We start from the raw sequence: 6,000 nt of genomic DNA, 5'->3' as shown, positions 1-6,000 counted from the left end.
TCTAGCATGAATGGAGTGTCCTATGCAGAGGCACCTGAGACAATGCCCTGTTAACCTTAGGAATTCAGGAAATTTCTGCCTATAGATCCAAGTGACATTAGTTGTATGTGGATTTAATCCTTAGGAATTTTAATAATTCAGGAAGTTAGGGAGAGATCAAGGAGACATAGTCCTTTAATCAAGTTATTTATATCGTTAATGTTAAAAAGGAGTGTTATGATTCCAGGAGTGAGCCAAGGGCTATAAAAGCATTAGAATTTTGCCAACACAAATACAGATTCTACAATTTTGCAAAATAGTAAGCATTTTTATCATCATAGCCATCTTTCTCCATGTGCCTAATCACAAACTTAAATGATTTCTTTGGCATCAATCTCCCCTAGGAAGCTGGGAAAAGATGAGACCAAAAGTCAGAAGACCAGGGTTCAAGGTTTGACTCTTCCACTTGGGCAAGTCACGGCATTTCTTTGAATCCCATCTTCCCCAGTGTTATAATGGGAGTGGAGCAGGCTTAGACTAGGTGACTCTTCTGATTCTGACATTCTATGACTCTATTCTGTGAATTTTCATATGTTCTGGAATTCATTGGGATAAGTTGCACAGAGTAAGAAGTCTCATTCCAGAATCCAGGAAGTTTTTTTGAAGAAAGTTATGTACAATGTCATTGGCTTTTTTCTTCTGTGATGATCTCTCAAGTTATTACTGATCTTAAAATAAGAAACTGTATTACCTAAATGTCTTTTGCAATACATGCATCATATAATTTGAAGTTATAGAACATCTCTGACAAATCTGAAACTATTATCTCTAAAAATTGCTTTGAGGTGAGAGTCTCCCCATCACTCCCTTCTCTCTCTCTCTCTCTCTCTCTCTCTCTCTCTCTCTCTCTCTCTCTCTCTCTTCAGTTTTTTTTTCCTTACATATTAAGGAAAATAGAAGTAAGCTGCTGAAGTTATTTTACAGGCCCTTCAAACTTTTGTGAAGGTATATAGGCTATATTTCATCCCACCCTCCACCCCCATACTTAGTAAGATAAATTATTCATCTATTTTTGGGGATCTACTATATTATACTTTAAAATGAGCCAAAATTTTTTCTGAATTTATGTTTCAGATACAGCATTAGTTAGCTGTTAACTCCTGTAAGGGTTAACATAAGGCATAAGAGGAAAATCACACATAATCTGCAGGGGTTCTTAATCTTTTTTGGTCATGAACCCTTTTGTTGTTCTGGGAAAACCTGTGGATCCCTTTTCAGTTTCATGCTTTTAAATGAATAAAATAAAATACATAGAAATATAAATTGTGACAGGGACAGAGAAAGCAGCCCAAGACCAGCGGTGGTGGCGGCGTGTGCCTGGGAGAGGGAGAGAAGATGAGGAAACTGAGGCCCAGAGAGGGGAAGTGACTGCCAAGGTCCTACAAGTCAGTAACTGAGTTGGGACTGGAATCAGAGACTTTTGATTCCTGTTGGGGTGGGGCAGGGCGGAGCAAAGATGGCAACAAACTAAGGACTCTAACTAAACTTTCCAGAGATAGAATCTACAAAGGGACCCAGAGAGGCGGTTCTCCTAAGGCAACCTGGAAAAGAGCAGAAAGGCTTTGCTCCCCCGGGTCGGAGGGGCAGCCCGCCAGAACAAAAGAACTTCAGCCTCCTGGAGGCAGCCCCAGGGTGCTGGGATCCGCAGCTCACAGCAGCGGGGGAGTCTCCTGAGCTATACACCCCATGGAGCACCAGGCACAAAGTGGGGGAACAGAGGGTGACCTCTACCAGAGCTAGCACGTGGAGCCCAGCCCTCAGGGCACACAGCCACCAGAATGGTCTTTCAGCAGCCCAGATCCAGAAACAGAAGCAGGTAGAGCCAGTAAGCAGGAGCCTCCAGGGCATGAGCCCATTGAGCTGAGGGAGGGGAGTGAAGAGAGACTGCAGAGCTCTGTCCTCTGCCCCTGGAACAGGACTGTGGGGCTCTGACCACATTCAAATCCTGATCGCAGTCTAGGCCCCTCCATAGAACAGCAGCCCCCCCCACCTCAGCCCCGTGGCAGAGGGGGGCACTTATGGTCATTCACAGACCAGGAGGGAGGACAGAACCTCACACACTGAGACCCTTGTGGGAGTGTCCCAAAAGCTCAGGAAGCACCCCAAAGCCAGGCCCAGGCTGGGAAAATGAGCAAGCAGAGAAATAAGAGGAACACCATTGAGAAATATTTTGCAAATGAGCCCAAGAAGGATCAAAATGCTCAAGCTGAAGATGAGGAAGCACAAGCTCCTGCATCTAAAGACTCCAAGAAAAACAGAAATTGGGCTCAGGCTATGACAGAGCTCAAAAAAGACTTTGAAAATCAAATGAGGGAGTTAGAAGAAAACTGGGAAAAGAAATGAGAGAGATGCAGGAAAAACATGAAAATGAAGTGAGCAGCCTAGTCAAGGAAATCAAAAAAAAAATGCTGAAGAAAATAGCATGCTAAAAACCAGCTTAGGTAAAATGGATAAAGCAGTTCAAAAAGTTATTGAAGAGAAGAATGTTTTAAAAAGCAAAATTGGCCAGATGGAAAAAGAGATAAGAACACTCTCTGAGGAGAACAAATTCTTTAGACAAAGAATAGAATTCAGGGAGATGGATGAATTTACCAGAAATCAGGAATCAATACTTCAAAACCAAAAAAATGAAAAATTGGAAGAAAATGTGAAATATCTCATTGAAAAAACAACTGATATGGAAAACAGACTTAGGAAAGATAATTTAAAAATTATTGGAATATCTGAAAGTCATGATCAGGAAAAGAACCTTGACATCATTTTCAAAGAATTACTACAGGAAAATTGCCCTGAGATCCTAAAAGCAGAGGGAAAAATAGAAATGGAGAGAATCCACCAATCCCCCTGAGAAAGAGATCCCCAAAAAAACCAACCCCTAGGAATATTATAGCCAAGTTCCAGAACTCCCAAGTCAAAGAGAAAATATTACAAGCAGCCAGAAGGACACAGTTCAAATATCGTGGAGCTGTAGTCAGGATCACACAGGACTTAGCAGCAACTACATTGGAAGCTCGTAGGGCTTAGAATATAATATACCAGAAGGCAAAAGAGCTTAGAATGCAGCCAAGAATGAACTACCCAGCAAGGCTGAATATCCTCTTCCAGGGAAAAAGATGGACTTTCAATGAACCAGGGGAATTTCAAATGTTCCTTTTGGAATGGCCAGAGCTGAACAGAAGGTTTGATCTTCAGATACAGGACTCAGGTGAAGCATGGAGATTGGAGGAGAGGGGGAAAATATGAGGGATTTAATGATGATGAACTGCATGTATTCCTGCATAGAAAAATGACACTGATAATACTCATATGGACCTTCTCAGTTAATAGAGCAGGTAGAGGGAGCTTTTATAGTTGAAGCACAGGGGAAAGCTGAATTTGAAGATAAAATATGGTGCAAAAATGGAGTCAATAGAAAAAAAAGGGAAATGTAATGGGAGAAAGAAAAAGGAGAGGGGGAATAGGCCAAGATATTTTATATAATAAGATTTTTCATTATTACAATGAGCTATTGCAATGATATGGAAGGGGAGAGGCAAGGGGGAATGAGGGAACCTTTGCTCTCATCAGAGGTGGCTAGGAGAGGAAACAGCATTCATACTCAATGGGGTATAGGCATCTGGAGTAAGAAAGAGGGGGGAGTAGGGGGAAGGGGTGGGGATGTGAATAAAGGAGGAGAGGATGGACCATGGGGGGGGAGTGGTCAGATATAACACATTTTCTTTTTTACTTCTTGCAAGGGGCTGGGATTGGAAGGCCTGTCCAGGACCATAGGGCCAGGTGGATGCTGGGCCTAAGGGGTGGTAGGGGGGCTCAGAGCCTCTTGGCCCCAGGACCAGGGATCTGTCTGCTGTGCCACTCAGCTACCCTACAGCAGAGTCAGAGTGAAAGGAGAGAGAAAATATAGTACATGGTAGTGGAGAAATAAGAAAGGAGGGAGTTTCGGTCAGCAATGGCAACAGTGGAAAAATATGGAAGTAACTTTTGCAATGGACTTACCATAAAGAATGTGATCCACCCATGACAGAGTTGTTGGTGTTGGAACAAAGATCCAAGCACATTTTTTATTATTATTATTTGGGGGAGGGTGCAGGGCAAATGGGGCTGGGTGGCCTGCCTGGGGCCACATAGCAGGGCGATCTTTGGGTGCCTGAGGCCGGATTTGGACTCTGGTGCTCCTGACTCAAGGGCCAATGCTCTGTTTGCCACCCAGCCACCCCTACTATTATTACTATTTTATTTTATTTTGGGTCTTTTTTTTTCTTCTTTTTCGTTTTTGCAGGGCAGTGGGGATTGGGTAGCTTACATGTCACACGGCTGGGTGATTGTTGGGTTTACGATGCTGGATATGGGCTTGGGTGCTCATGGCTCCAGGGCTGGTGCTTCGTCCATTGTGCCACCTGTCCATACCTACAATTATTACTATTATTTTAATTTTAATTTTTTTCTCCCCTTTACTTTATTGCTCAAGCAAGTGTATATTCATAGGGAGAGGGGTATTTCATTTACTCTTATACAAGAATATTTTATTAATGTAAAAAAAGCATTTGTACAAAATGAGAATAAAAAAGAAAAAAAGAAATATAAATTGTACACAGAAATACAAATGCATAACAATACAAACTGTATTAAAATATAGTTGTCAAAATATATATATATTTTAAAGTTCATGTGTCCAAGGTTAAGAATCCCTTTTTTATTGAATAACACAATCTAAGACATGAAGCAGATCTCAGAGGTCATCAATTTCAACTTCTTATTGAAGGTGGAAATCTCTATCATTATGGATCTATGGCCCATACATTATCTTATTGAGTACTTTGGAGGTAGGGAATTCACTAATTTATGAGATAGTTTATTCAATTTTTGAATAGCTCTCATTGGTAGAAGGCTTTTTCAATATAGCGAACAAAAATCTTTTTCTAACTTCCAACTCCTGAAAGTTCTTATTCTGCCTTCTGGAAATACATATAACATACCTAATCCCTCCCTCATTTACATAAAATCCTTCAAATATTTGTAGATAGATATCAGGTTCCCTCTACACTTATGTTCTCCAGGCAACCCAAATTCCTTACAAAACTCCTCATGTGTCATAATATCCAGACCTTTCACTAGTCTAGTAGACAGACTGTGAAAACTCGATGGATTGCAAATATATTGTGAACAAAAATCTAAATGGGTCTGTGAATAACCTCTTAAAATGTGGTTTTTCAGAATGAAACAAGATTCTAGGTAGGTTCTGATCAGTGTCAAATGGTTGGATTACTTTTGTTTTTCAGAAGATTTCTCTTAAACCCAAGGATCTATCATTTCTGCCAGATTGGATATTCCCTCTATGAATTCAAATCATCATTTTACTATAATTTAGCAGATGATCTCTGAAAGTTTATGTGGCAGAAACATTCATCACTACTGGCCAACTTTGTAAATTGAACAGTCTTGTCTGGAGATAGTTCTGTCATCAGGCCCTATGATTGGAACACAGACCACTTTTAATTCAGAGGATATTTTATTAGTTTTTTTAAAGTAGTAATTTCACAGTGTTGTCTCATGAAAATCTTGTAGTCAGCTCATATGAACGCAGTCCAGTCCTCTTTTTAATTAAGTGGCACAGTGAATAAAGCCAGTTCCAATATTTACCTTGACCCATTATACCATAGAATTGAAAGTGATATATATATATATATATATATATATATATATATATATATATAAAGGTATATAGGAAAGATGTCCAGTAGTTTCTCAAACTGGAGGCAAACAGGTTCTTAAGAAAGACTGGAGATTTTTAAAGGGGAAAATTCCAGCAGGATTGGGGGGGGGCAGGGGAAGATAGGGGGAGAAATCACGTGCTCCCTATCTAATTCTAGTGTGAAACAAAAGTGACACACTCCCTTGCAATTTGGGTGTTAGGGAATCAGTAGCACCTTAAAAATAGAGAGTAGAGGAAAAAATAAACAC

The sequence above is a fragment of the Macrotis lagotis genome, chromosome 4, assembly GCF_037893015.1.
Source record: "Macrotis lagotis isolate mMagLag1 chromosome 4, bilby.v1.9.chrom.fasta, whole genome shotgun sequence".
NCBI lineage: Eukaryota > Metazoa > Chordata > Mammalia > Peramelemorphia > Peramelidae > Macrotis > Macrotis lagotis.
Note: the sequence above shows the minus strand (reverse complement) of the source record.